The 15,066-nt window shown below is 33.0% G+C and overlaps 1 long non-coding RNA gene across 3 annotated transcripts; it reads right to left on the reverse strand.

Annotated features, from left to right (window-relative positions):
• Positions 1–5,100: 5,100 nt before the first annotated feature.
• Positions 5,101–10,880, reverse strand: LOC143070862 (uncharacterized). 3 transcript variants are annotated; one of them, XR_012976744.1, is made up of 4 exons: positions 10,819–10,880; positions 9,248–9,358; positions 7,625–7,745; positions 5,101–5,371 (listed from the first exon to the last, which is right to left on the reverse strand). It is a non-coding gene; the product is annotated as an uncharacterized LOC143070862 (long non-coding RNA). The 3 variants fall into 3 exon arrangements; XR_012976743.1 differs by lacking the exon at positions 10,819–10,880 and adding an exon at positions 10,072–10,216; XR_012976745.1 differs by lacking the exon at positions 10,819–10,880 and adding an exon at positions 10,057–10,161.
• Between the last annotated feature and the right edge of the window lie 4,186 nt (positions 10,881–15,066).

Genomic DNA, 15,066 nt, shown 5'->3' on the forward strand with positions numbered 1-15,066 from the left:
AAAGATAACCAATAACAAAAACGAAAACGAAAGATGTTGTTTGCCTTCGATTGCATCTTCAAAATGTGATAAGATGGTTTAATGATGTCGTACTATTCAACGTTCTGTGGGCTTACCAAGTCTTGACTGCTTTCAGTTCTGCTCATTGATTCATTACTCTTTTCTATTCCTTGTTTAGAAACTAAAGTTACCGTATTATTTCTTAACGTCTTTTAAGTAAAACTACCTCAGGAATAGATTTACCTTAGCTGTATTTGCCAAAACTTTAGGAATTTTAGTCCTCCTTCGTACTTTATTTGGCCTTTTTTTTTTTTTTTTTTTTTTTTAACTTTTTTGGATTCGAGCGTCACTGATGAGTCTTTTGTAGACGAAACGCGCGTCTTGCCTAATTATAAAATCAAATCCGAGCATCTATGATGAGTTTATTTGATATGATGTACGCAATAACTTTTGACAGATTTGGAGATTCATAATGCATAGCAACATCATCCCCATAAACCTGCTCTGGTCCACTGGAAGATATTAACAACGGAACACCATACCCTAACTTTTATGTTGATACAGTTAAAAGAGCTCGTCAATTCAGAAACGATTAATCTAAACGTATGGATCCTTTGAAGAAACTTACCCTTGAAGGTATTTGAAAACATTGTATTTAGATATTTGAACATTGAATTTATTTTCATTGATTTAATACGCTTATGACTATAATATGATATCAGTTTATGAACATTTATGGTTCTACTTATGTGTTGTTCTTGAAACTGTTTGTTGACCTGTAGTTATTTATATTAGAATGTTTATTCGAGTGTCATTGATGAGTCTAATGTAGACAATACGCTCCCATGACTTACATAACTTTAATCCCGGTATCTATGATGTGTTTATTTGCAACAGCTGGGTAGGTGCCACTGCTGGTGGATGTTGTAACTTAATTGCTTAAAAACTTTGATTTTGCACATACTTTTCGCAACCTGTGTATGAGGTTTCTTCTCTAAAACCGTTGAAGATGTATTGATTGATATTTAAGTCTGAGAAAACGTTTTGTTTTATACTCGTTGAAATTTGGAATTTGCCTTTACTTTCAGTAGCTGAGAGTACTTTTAAGTCGATACAATGTGTTCTTTGTTTTCTGTTAGTTGAGTTTGTTATTTTTTGTACCGATCTGATCAGTCAAGTCTTTTCCAACATACTTGTAGTTTTTTTTTAGGCAGTTAAGTCAATGAAAGAACATGTTTAACCCCGTTACATTCTAGACAGGTGTAGAAACAGAAACAGAGACAGAAACTATCAGAAAATATACTGAATATGATATTATCAAAATGCTTGGCTTTTTGGTCGACAATATACTTGTTGAGTTTGGAGGATATTGATGTTTCAACAGACAGTCGTTATTCCAATAGGTACTAATTATGCACTCCTACTGGTCGATTTGTTTTTGTACTCGTATAAAGCAGAATTAATTCAGATTCTTCTAAAAGAAAAGAAAAAGCACCATGCGACATTCTTTAATTTTACTTTCAGACATATTGATGATGTCCTATCACCGAATAACCCATATTTCAGCCAGTACTTACATTTCATATATCCAAGTAAACTGAAATTCAGGATACTTCTGATACTAGAGGGAGATCTTCATACCTTGATCTCTTCCTCAATATTGACACAGATGGACGACTCCACACTAAAATCTATGACGAATTGGACGTTTTCAACTTTTTATCTATTTATGTATTTTTCTGTCCTGAGTGGTATTTATATGTACTGTATTCCGTCATGTCATTGCCATAAAGAGAGGGGTTTGGCTAGCCACAAAACAAGGTTTAACCCACCATTTTTCTCAAATTTTCCTGTACCTAGTCTGGAAAATGTCAGTTGATATCTAATAGTTCGTTTATATGTATGGTGTATTGTCGTTAAATATTTGTTGCACTTCAGTGTTTCTGTAGTTTCATTGTTTTCCTCTTATAGCTGATGTGTTTCCTCGGTTTTAGTTTGTGAATTTGTTTTCTCTCAATTGATTTATAACTTTTGAACAGAGGTATACTACTGTTGCCTTTGTACTGAGCCCGTTAATTTTTTGGTGTTGTTGCTTGCTGTCTTTCATAATTCCCCCCATTCCACCTCTGTAACTAGACTTAGGAATGGAATGGTGTAACTTATGAAAAAAGTAACAATAGTAGGCAATGTCACTCATCATTTGATTGATTCGGATTTAAAGTGTAGCCCTTTGATTCCATATTATAAACTTTGGAAGGAAATAAACATTAAAAGTAAACTCATCATAGATACCATGATTTCAATTTTGTAGTTGCGCCAGACATGCAAACCGTGTTAACTTTCCTGCATTTATTTCGGTCTAAACTAAGGCAAAGTGTATGTTATTGGGCTATGTTCCGGATTCTTCTGAATTTCGATGTATGTACCAAGTCAGGAATATGTTAGTTGTTATTCATTCGTTGAAGTGTTTGAGCTTTTGATTTTGCCATTTGATTAAGGACTTTCAGTTTTGAAATTTCCTCGGAGTTCGGTATTTTTTATTTATTTTTTTTTACTTGTAAATACTCGTTAAAATGCGTCTGAATATTAAAAATGATATAAATAGCCTTTATACATTAAAATATAAGTCAATTAGGAATTTGTGAAATAGGTCTATAAATGCATAAAATTTAGTTAAAAGGGGAGGGAAATATGCACTTTAGATATCTTTAAAACTTCTGTCGACTGTTTTAAGTTAAGTTGGGCTACTTATGGCAGGTGTACACAAATTTTGTCTACTAGAATATGTACATCCAAAACGTCTCTTATTTATACAATTAAACCATATGAATTGGGTTCAGGCCAGTAACTGGTTGGCTATCCCAAAGGCTTATCCTTAACTCCTCTATGTTGACTAAAAAAACTGTGATGACTGGTAACAATTCTAGCCCTGGACTGCCCTTAAGATGGAGTATCAGTATGTCTTATTGTTTTTTATTCCTTAGACACGGCGAAGTTGGTCTCTGTGTATCACTGTTTTATATTCTTTTGGAGAGATGATGTTGGTCTCTATGTCTCATTATTTTATATTCCTTGGACGTGCCGGTGTTGGTATCTAAAGTGACTAAGGCAAGTGTGTCGACTGGTAGTATATTCCAGCGTTGGACTGTCCATAAGAAGAAGCAGTGTCTGTTTGCCCTATTGTATGATCTTCCTTGGCCTCTATAGTGACTGAGACAAGTGTGTCGACTGGTAGAATATTCCAGCATTGGACTGTCCATAAGAAGAAGCAGTGTCTGTTTGCCCTATTGTATGATCTTCCTTGGCCTCTATAGTGACTGAGGCAAGTATGTCGACTGGTAGGATATTCCAGCGTTGGACTGTCCATAAGAAGAAGCAGTGTCTGTTTGCCCTATTGTATGATCTTCCTTGGTGAGTGTGTCGACTGGTAGGATATTCCAGTCTTGGACTATCCTGAACAAGAAGCAGTGTATGTATGCCTCATTGTTTGATCTTCCTTGACCTCTATAGTCACTGAGGCAAGTGTGTCGACTGGTAGGATATTCCAGCGTTGGACTGTCCATAAGAAGAAGCAGTGTCTGTTTTCCCTATTGTATGATCTTCCTTGGCAAGTGTGTCGACTGGTAGGATATTCCAGTCTTGGACTGTCCTTAACAAGAAGCAGTGTATGTATGCCTCATTGTTTGATCTTCCTTGACCTCTAACAAATGATATCGGATACGTTCCTTACGTCGTAACTACAATCCCCTTCCCTTTCATGAATGTGACCTACCGAATAAGACTATTTACCGGATTTGTTATCACATAAGCAACACGACGGGTGCCACATGTGGAACAGCATCTGCTTACCCTTCCGGATCACCTGAGATCACCCCTAGTTTTTTGTAGGGTTCGTGTTGTTTATTCTTTAGTTTTCTATGTTGTGTCGTGTGTGCTGTTGTTTGTTTGTCTTTTTCATTTTTAGCCATGGCGTTGTCAGTTTGTTTTAGATTTATGAGTTTGACTGTCCCTTTGGTATCTTTCGTCCCTCTTCTATAGTGACTGAGGCAACTATCCAACTGGTAACCATGTAATCTCAAATTTTCCAAATATTCTATAGAAACACAAAATAAAAAAAGATTGAAGCTTTGAGAAACCTAAGATATATGTTTATGACTCAGATTATTTAATCCAATGTAAAACTAATTTCCTACAACTATCAAACTCAATGGAATATTTCTTTCGACTCTTTTTCGCATGCAACCAGATGTGACGTTCTATGATGTTGTGGAGTTACTACTAAACTTCTTTCCAAACTAATGTTATTTTCATTCAAGATACAAAATGCAGCAGTGTAAGTAATGCAAATGCAATCATAAAATAGATTGTTGAACTTTTAGGGTATGGGTTAAATTTTTCTGCTGTAGGGTGTCAAAATACAATGACTAAGTAAAAGTGTTACTAAATATTTTCAACTTTTATTTTTGTATATAAGATACTTATTGCTTTTTGCAGCATTATAACTGTTTAAAGTAGTGTAAATACTATGATCAATTTAAAAATCTGATCTATTAAAGGGGGGGTTCTTTATGAACGATTAAGTCAGAGTCAAAATATCATGACAAAAAAAGGATAAAATAATGTGCAATGCATATGTTTTTTTTTATTTAATCTCTTGAAAGATGAAATTCAATGGTTTCAGAAAAGGTCTCATAAATATTTATTGAAATTCTGCATTTTTCTGGACGTACGAAGGCTCAATTATAGGAACATTAAATAAATTGGCTTGTAAAGACGTAATGATTGTTACGTCGTAGGAAGGCATCACAAATAAAAATTTACGTAGCCTTCCAAGGTTTCGTTATTATTTGAAATACGATCTTGAAGTATTCGAATCAAATTTACTGTTTAATCTTCAAGGCTTCTTTATACTTAATAGACGAACCCCCAAAAGCACAGATTTGAGAAGATAATAGACACATATCTTTTGGAGTATATAGCGCAATATAGAATAGGGAATAGGACATGACTCATATTTGAGACTGGACATAGATTTGACACTCACAAATATATACCGATAACGTTTAAATAACTTGTTATAGCAAAATAAAATTCCAACAACACAATACAATTTCTTTAATAACATATACTACAGTCTAATATCTATTGTTTTTATAATGCTGAAAGTCCCATACTGTCTGGAACATGGCTTTAATTATAAATACTACAACACTTCCACTAATAACGAATCAGGGTCCAACTGGCTTACCTGCCAATTGCAGTAACCGTAGAACATGCTTCACTGATATCCGACTTCAAAACTGCTCGTTGAGTACAACCATCCTGAATAATTTTACATTCTGGCCCCACACTTGTTATTGTAATGCCTATTCTAAAATGAAATATCCATAAAGATTTATTTTCACATTTTCTTTGACTTTCCAGATAGGAATATTTTTTTTTTTAATTGACGATTGTGTGTCTGTTAATTGATCGTTTTCGTTTTTGCAATGATTTTTTTGGTCCCTCTTCCGCCAACTTCTATGAATACGTTGTGTGTACATTGTAAAAGATCATCTGTGTTGAACGGTTCAAACAGATATCATACGTCGTAATCATCACCAATTACTTGATCTATACGATGCTTCTGTGTCTAAACTAACTAATTACATTTTTACCATGTCTACTCTTAGATTGTGGTTTAACATCTATATCATCTGTCGGTTAAGTACCGAACGTGACCTATTCCTGAATATGATTGTTTTATCGAATGTGAATTTGCATAGCAATACGACGTATCTCGGTATTTTATGCATCCAACATTCATGTATTTTTTTTTATGTTTCTGTTATGGTTTCTGTTGGATAATGTGTTATGTCTTTTGCAGTCCAAATAATTATGAAATAGCTTTTCAATACCGTCATTGTCATGATAATAGTTCGGACTAGTAGTATAAAAATTATTGTATGAAATGCAAGATTACATATTTGTTGCATAAGTGCGTAACTGTGATATCTGTTGTTGATGGAAGATATTCGTTGTTGTTCTGCGGTTTGCATGTTGTCTCGACTATCATTTTATTTGTATATTCGTTTCTCTGTGATGGGCGTTCTTGTGTGTGTTTGTGCTATGTTTCTGTAACGATATGTTTTTAACACTGTCATACTAGTGGGAGGTTTGGCTAGCCATACAACCAGGTTCAACCCACGTTTTGTTTTTAAATATCCTGTACCCGGTCTTAAATATGGCAGTTTTTATCAAATAGTTCGTTTCTATGTTTGTTGCTGTTTGTTTTTGTTGCTCTTCAGTCTTCCTGTTGTTCATTTGTTTTCCTCTTATAGTCAATGTGTTTCCCTCGGTTTTAGTTTGTAACTCGGATTTGTTTTCTCTCAATCGATGATTGACTTTTAAACCGCGATATACTACTGTTGACTTTTTTCCAAGATCTTATATTGTCTCAACACATCTAAAGACACTAATGAGTATTTTCCTTGTATTATTGTTTTATACCTTTACCATACGGAAAAGATTTTCAAAATGATAGTAAAAGGACGACCATTTCATTTGCTAGGGAGACCTGGTAAGAAAACTTTAAACAAAATGTTTCATTCAAGACAGGATGAAAAGGAATTTTCTTCAACGCAAAATACAGGAAATAATTTTAACAACAGCGGAAAAAAACTAAACATGCATGACATGTCAAAATATAAACCCTCAAAAAGCTTTCTTGACCTCTCCAAGAAAATGAAGTGGTCGTCAAATAGACTTCTATAAGGTCTAACAGAGTTAAAGCAATTAATTGATTAAAAAAAACGAAAATCAACAGACATTTCTCTAACATTAGACATCGGACAATATCATGCTTTTCTTTGACTGTTGATGAGTTATCTATAGTAAATCTGCTAACTGTGTACTGATTGATTATTAAAGCTTGTTACACAAATGTTGGTTTTGTTTGGTTTGAACTAGCTTTGAGTAACTGCAGGTACTCTCAGATATGCACTTCGTGTCTTTTGTTTTTTGTTTGTTATTTGTTTTTGAACTTTGTATCAAGTTAAGCACCTATTTCAATTGATCTGTATATTTTTTGTATGTTGTGTTGTAACACCAATTTCCTACGTTAGGGGATGTTTAAGTACCCTAAAAATTATTAACACCACTGCTTTATGCAGATGCCTGTCTTAATGTAATTCATGGGTTGTCGTTTGTTGCTATAAATAATATTTGTTTTCCTTTTAATGTTTTGTAAATGATGTTCTACGTTTTTGTTGCAACACTGTCCAAATTTAGGGTGTGTGAAGGTTGGACGCCCAAAACATGTTCGAATCCACCGTTTTCTGTATGTACCTGTCCCAAGTCAGGAGCCAGTAACTCAGTGGTTGGCGTTTGTTGATGTATATCATATTTGAATACCATTTATTGTTTTATACATAAATTGGGTCGTGTTTTCTCGTCTAAATTTATCTTACATTTGTCAATTCAGAACATTATATAGTTTGCTATGTTGTATGGGTTTGGGTCACTGTTAAAGGTTGTACGGTGAGTACAAGTTTCAAAGTCATTTGGTCTCTTAAGATTGTTGTCTCATTGGAAATCAACAACTACTTATCGCTAGATGTTATTTTAAAAGAGTCTAAAGACTTACGAACAGCATGAGGAATGCAATGTTTCAGAACAGCTGCACCTAACACACTCAGGCTGGTAAAAGCTTTTGGTCTCTCCTTTTGGTATAAAGTTATCTTTATAAGTACATCCAAGGGAGTTTTCTTAAAAGATAAACGAACTTCTGTTAAATGTCAATAAGTTCTACATAACTCGAAACGAAATTGGTGTATTATGAAACATATGTATATTATACCTGATTATAGATTTTCAGTGTTAACATCTATAATATATTTCCCTTAACCGGTATACAGATTACGTATAGCTGTCATTGAAACAGAGACAGTCTATCAGAAACGATCAAAGTCAAATATTTGAGGGCCTCAACAGTTGAAGATATATGTTAGCATAAATGACCTAGAATAAATGCCTATTTTTTCCAAGGCCAAATCTGCCTGAGGGTGTAGGTGAAGTCCGGGATGAAGGACGGTAAATTTGTTTAATGTGTTTGAGCTTTTGATTAAGGGCCTTTCCGTTTTGAATTTTCTCAGAGTTCGGTATTTTTGTTATTTTACATTTTTTTAGACTGCCACTGGGAAATGAGGGTATTTTTATTTCTATAAGTATGTCAATATCACCTTCCATCAGGCCATCTACGGGTCTCTCAAAGAGTCATGACAAGGGTTCTAGTAGGGAGCGTATTTGTATTTCAAATATATGGTGAGTAAATATATATTCTACTTTTTTAAATTTGGCTTAGTTTGACTTTTTTCCAAAAACCGTTTAAGATATCAACAAATTATTTTTACTAACTTGTTAGTCGCGACATGTAGTAACACGTAAATTTTGATTGCATTTAAAAATATGCGTATGGTGATATAACTCATTAATCAAATATAATTAAGACCTATGGTCTTTTGATTTGAGGTCCTTGGTTCATGACCTTGAAATTGATCTCAAGGTCATAGCTTAATTTGTCGTTTTAGATTTTGACCTTTGGTTTTACCTCATTTTTTTACATGATAAAGCACTGAGACTTTTGGCAGGAGATATCAAACCATTTAACCTTGAAAAAAACAACCGGAAGTAACCTTGTGCAAACCGAAAGTAGCTATTTTTTTTGTACTTTATTAATATAAAAGTATATAGAACCAGATATTTTTGGAATCAGTGTCAAGTAAATATTCAATATTACCGGAAGTAACATTTTCGAACCGGAAGTAACAAATTATCTCCCTTATTTTAAAAATATTGTATAGAAACCCTATATATTTGGAATCAGCGTACAATAAGCTATCATTTGACAATTGAAATGAAATTAAAAATTTAATTTTACTACTTTCATATTAAAATACATTGTTTTTGGTGGAAAGACCTTCAATTGTTCTCTGAACAATTGGTTTTCAATTTTTTCTATTTTTCTTCGTAAATGACCTAAAGTTAGTTTGATGTTTTTTACTTATTCTGAGTTTGAGTTCTTTAAACTATCATGTTTCAACCCTAAATCAATTTTATAATCAGACAAACACTCATTTACATTTTCATATGTACCGTGACATGTTTCATATTACCGGATTCAGTAATTCCTCATATTTAGAATAAATAAGATGAGATTGATTTTGTATACAACAATACAAGTATATATATATCAAACAAATTTAACTACCTGAGACTTGTTCCGCTGTGCACCACGAATGGCACTCTCTAAATAACAAAATCACAACCATAAGGAACATGATGTAAGATTTCATTTTTGAGCTAGAGGTTTATCTGTTGGCTGAAAAAATATTTCCATATAGTAGGTATTTTGATGTATCCATATTTTTAATAATTGCCATAATATTATCATAAAACGTTTATATTGTTTATTATTTGTATACAAAAAGTCCCATCTGTTTCAAAAATGATAAAACGATATTAATGTGTCAACTATATCAGCACCTATCAGGTAGGTAAAGAAGTTAAGCCCTAAAAATAATGTTTGATCCCGCTACATACTGTATGTCCTTTTAGTCATTGATTGTTGTCTTTCAACGTTTTTTTTTCGTTCTTGAAAACCATACGGTCAAGTGTAGTTTTTACATCCTCGCCCTTTGATGCAATCAGGCTATCTGCACCATAAGCAGTATCATTACAATCAGTTGTTAGTTTTCGCTACAATATTGCCTCTACAAACATCGAAGTGTATAACAATTTCGAATTATAATCGGTTTATACCGTTGGCAACTACATCTTCTTATTGACCTTTTTACAAATATTACACATATAACTACACAAATCGTATGATAAAAATGATAGGGCGTTAGTTTTGGAACTCCGTACGGGAGTGATCTTCCTGACTATAAGTTGCACTGTTGTGATGCTTAAGGCAAGAAAAACACCAGTTGTAAGTCGTTTCCGGAGGATCGTTATAAAAATTGAAAAAGGGAGCAAATTGTGATAATGACAGGTGGACCATATACATATGCAACTTACATTTCGAGGACTTACCTTGATACGACCAAATAATTATCCCTTAAATCAAAAGCGAAAAGTTATGCAGAAACATCCATTATCATATCAATACTGAACATTTGATATTGGGTACATGATAGCGACCACGGATCCATATAGAGATCAACATTGGTGCTCATGATTAGACAAGAAAGTGTCTTATCAATACATTTATATGTTAAGCACTACATAACACCGATTTATAATCAAAAAAGGATCGCGACAACACCGGTCATTGACATTTAATTCAAGAAGGGTAATAAATAGAACGGTGGCGTCATATCTCTAGTGCTTATTTGTCTTTTCAATGTACAATAACGACTAAAATAAATACCAATCCATGAGAGTCTTTGAAAACTTTGATGAAAAAACAGTTAAATCCAGAGCTACACAAATATTATTGTCCTTACAAAACGGAACCTTTTTAAATTGTGTTTAGCACGATCACTGCACAGACGCTTTTATTTGCAAGTTCAAGAGAACAGGTTCTTTCATATGCAAACTTATAACATAACATTTTTTTATATGTATTTAAATACAGAAACGACGAGAATCGTTTGCTGTAGGAGTTGAATGCAACATTCGTTTAGAATATTGCTTGACAAACACATTCCTAACTTACTAATGTCAATTTCTATAATACATAAAGACGCCAATTTTGAATATGAAAAAAGCTAGACGAGATGGATAAAAAAATCAACAATTCTTTCCATAGGCAGCAATATATATTAATATTAAATTTACCTTGTGAAAACGGAAATAGGATCAAGTCCTTGTCCTTATCTTCGTGTGACGTGCTGATAAAGGACATTCCGTATTGAATTTTCAGTGCAGTTAGGTATTCTTGATATTTCACTTTCATTAATAGTTTCATATACATATTTATGTTTTGACCAAAAATTCAATTTAAGGAGTTGACAGTTTTTATTTAAAATAAAATATCATATTAATCTTTTTAGAGGTTACAGAATAAAGGCAACGGTAGTATACCGTTGTTCTAAAGTCATTAATCGATTAAGGGAAAAAAAACAAATCCGGGTTACAAACCAAAACTATTTTACGTTCTATTGACTTACCCAGTTTAAAAAAAAAACTATGTACTCCTTAACTCTTCTTTTGTTTTAGAACTTTAGTCTATGAATAGTTCTATTGTTAGATGAAATAAGGCTTTGACCTAGTTTTCTTTACATGTAACGACACAACACATATATCGATACGTTGCGAACCTTTGTTTCTGTTAGTTGTGTTTAAGCTTTGGACCAATCTGACAGTCGGTAACAAAAATAGAAACGAATATGTTTGATATAAAAGATTTCAATCGTACACTTCTGAAGAAAAAACAACTTGCTATGCTATTATAAAATAAAATCACAAAAATACTGAACTCCGAGGAAATTTCTAAACGGAAAGTCCCTAATCAAATGGCAAAATCAAACGAAAGGACAATAACTGTCATATTCCTGACTTGTTACAGACATTTTCCTATGTAGATAATGGTGGATTATACCTGGTTTTATAGCGCTAAACCTCTCACTTGTATGACAGTCGCATCAAATTCCATTATATTTGTAACGTTCAACTGATTTTCCAAGTTTTGGCTGATTGTAGTGCCATGTACCCAATAACTCTTTTCTTTTCATTTTAAAAAATGTAAGCTGCAGTTCTTCTTTTCTAAGTCTTTTTCCAACTTTAATACCATGTTCACGATAACCGTGGAAAATTAGATTAGAAGAATCACAATACATAGCACCATCTTCACTGTTTAAAAAAGGTGTTCGCTCCTCTAATTCTCCCCTGTTTCAACCTTGGAAAGTAAGTTTAGGAGAATCACAATACATAGCACCATCATCACTGTTTAAAAAGGGTATTCGCTCCTCTAATTCTCCTCTGTTTCAACCTTGGCAAATAAGTTTAAGAGAATCACAATACATAGTGCCATCATCACTTTTTGAAAAAGGTGTTCGCTCCTCTAATTCTCGTCTGTTTCAACCTTGGAAAATAAGTTTAGGAGAATCACAATACATAGTGCCATCATCATTGTTTAAAAAAGGTGTTCGATCCTCTTAATTCTCCTCTGCTTCAACCTTGGAAAATTGGATTAGGAGAATCACAATACATAGCACCATCAGCACTGTTTCAAAAAGGTGTTCGCTCCTCTAATTCTCGTCTGTTTCAACCATGGAAAATAAGTTTAGGAGAATCACAATACATAGTGCCATCATCACTGTTTAAAAAAGGTGTTCGCTTCTCTAATTCTCCTCTGTTTCAACCTTGGAAAATTGGATTAGGAGAATCACAATACATAGCACCATCAACACTGTTTCAAAAAGGTGTTCGCTCCTCTAATTCTCGTCTGTTTCAACCTTGGAAATGAAGTTTAGAAGAATCACAATACATAGTGCCATCATCACTATTTGAAAAAGGTGTTCGCCCCTCTGTTTCAAAATAACAATATTTTTTAAAGACTTTTACAAATTGAAGGTTATCAATTTGACATTGTATTAAGATCTTTGAACGTTGATTTTATTTCTGATAAATATATTCATCACCAAAAATGTTATAATATCCATTTATGAAATAGTTGGGTCTTTCAGGCTCTCGATATTTATACTTAACATTGCTCAAGGTCTCATGTTGCTTATGAAGTTTCTTCACTAAACCCGTCGAAGATATATTTTTAGTCTGGGATTATTTTTTTTAGTAGAAACTAGGTTTAAAAGTAGCCCTCAGTAACTGCAGGTACCATTAGATTAGTACATTGTTGTCTTTGTTTTCTGTTTTTCTGCTCTTTGTTTTTTGTCATTATACCCATATGATGAGTCGAGTCCTTTCAAACAGATCTTGTAGTTTGATTTTATGGTTTGTTTTACTTTACCTTTTAAGTAAGGGGAGGGAGTTCAGCCATCAAAAACATGTTTTATTCTCCAGGTGTAGGATTTTCTCGCTACATTAAAGACCCCTTGGTGGTCTTCGGTTGTTTTTTACTTTTTGATCGGGTTGTTGTCTCTATGACACATTCCCAAATTTCCATTCTCTATTTTATTAATTCCGGTACATACTTAGTGCGCTTGTCCCCGTATAATTAAGTCTTTGTAGTTGGTTGATGATTCCATTATATTTTTTATTGTAACCAAGTTACTGAACTAAGGAATGTCAGGATAACATTTGTGAAAAAGTAACAACAGTAACCAATTCAGTGTAACCCAGCTTTTGCTTGATTTTGATATTAATTTTACTCCGTAAATGAGATTTGGAATGACAAAGATCCACCATGTTTATGAAATAAAGATTAAACCAACTGTTATGATTCTTGTTACCACTATCACAAATTTGATGACAATTTATGTAAGGTTCAGAGTTGCGGTCTAGACTATACAGCAATGAATTTGTGAAATAGGCTTAAACTTGTATAGAAAGTCTTTACAAAACAACGAAAAATTCCATTTTTTTTTCAATTAAGCTAACTTTTTCCTACTTTAGAAAAAGAGACGTTGCAAATTGTTTTAAGTTAAGGTCAGGCTATTCGAGCGTACAGCTATGTAGTTGAGTTCCCTAGTCTATGGTCTTTAACATTGAACCAGGTCCATACCGCATTGACAGCAATGACATTAAAGGCCCCGATATGACAAATATAAACAAATCATAACCATCTAATTCATATACAAAATAATGAACAAAAAACAATCAATGATACACAGCACCAAACGAAAACCACTGAATAACATTTCTTCAGTACTTTTTTTATTGCGAGAAACAAAAAGCTCCCATTTAGAGGATTGTGGTATTTTGGAATATTCGATTTTGTATACTTATTTGTACAATTCGTCTTAGCATTATAAAAAATGATTAGTGTTAATATTATTTATTTTTTTGTAAAAAGATATTCCTCTGTTTTCAGCACATTAAAACAATATTAATATGTCATTTTACCTTGGGAATGCGGAAATGCATTCTTGTTATTGGTATAATCTTGTGACATGCTGTAATTATCAGAGGCTGGCATTTGTCAGGTTTAAAAGGTTTCCCAATAAGCTTGTTATAAAAAATTTTAATCATCTAATTGTCAAGAAAGGCAGCTTTATCAAAACTGAACAAAAGCATTACAAATAAGATTACTTATAGCAAACAAATAAAGATGTTGTCGGCATCGAAACTTTGCATCTTGAATTTGATAAGACGGTTTAAGAGGCTACCAAACACTTTAAATAACAATAGTGGTTCGTTTAATTTATTTGATTTTGACTAAATATCAACTTTGACCTGTTGACAAAAGTCAATGCATTTGACCACAAAATTTACAGGAAGATTTTAATTTGACATATATCAGTTTGACAGACACAAATTGGCATCATTAAGAAACTTGATTGGTTACTGATTAAACCGTTCAACTAGTTTCTAAGGGTTAACTCCCTTATGTGTATTGTATCCCCCTAATATAGTCGTGCTATTTGATGTTTCGTTGACTGAACAACTCTTGGCTCCCTTTACTGTGATACTCCTTTACTCTTCTCTTTTCATTGAAAAAACTTAAGATACAATTTTATAACTTTGTGTCTTTTTACAAATTTAATACCATGTACACAATAACTTTTGAAATTTTAATTTGGAGATTCATAACAAATGGAATAACGGCATTTTTGTGTTTGGTACTGCCTTTATCAACAATGATATCAAGCTAGTCTTAATGATGTTTTTTACAACAAACATGATATTTCAGTGATGTCATTTTGTTAATTCTGATATCAACACATAGAGCATAACTTGATGAAAAGGACAATGATTTGAAAAAAGAACGAACATAGATATTTGACGTATATGGCACAATATAGGACAGGGCACACGTCTGAAGAAAGAACACATATTTCGGGTCACCGTTGTAAATTACTTTTCATGCTTAAAATATATTCCAAAAAATCAATATAATTTCTTCTTTAATATATTCTTATACATATATTTATAATGTTAAAATTGTCTTGTTCTTAAACACTTAAA

The sequence above is a fragment of the Mytilus galloprovincialis genome, chromosome 4, assembly GCF_965363235.1.
Source record: "Mytilus galloprovincialis chromosome 4, xbMytGall1.hap1.1, whole genome shotgun sequence".
Lineage (NCBI taxonomy): Eukaryota > Metazoa > Mollusca > Bivalvia > Mytilida > Mytilidae > Mytilus > Mytilus galloprovincialis.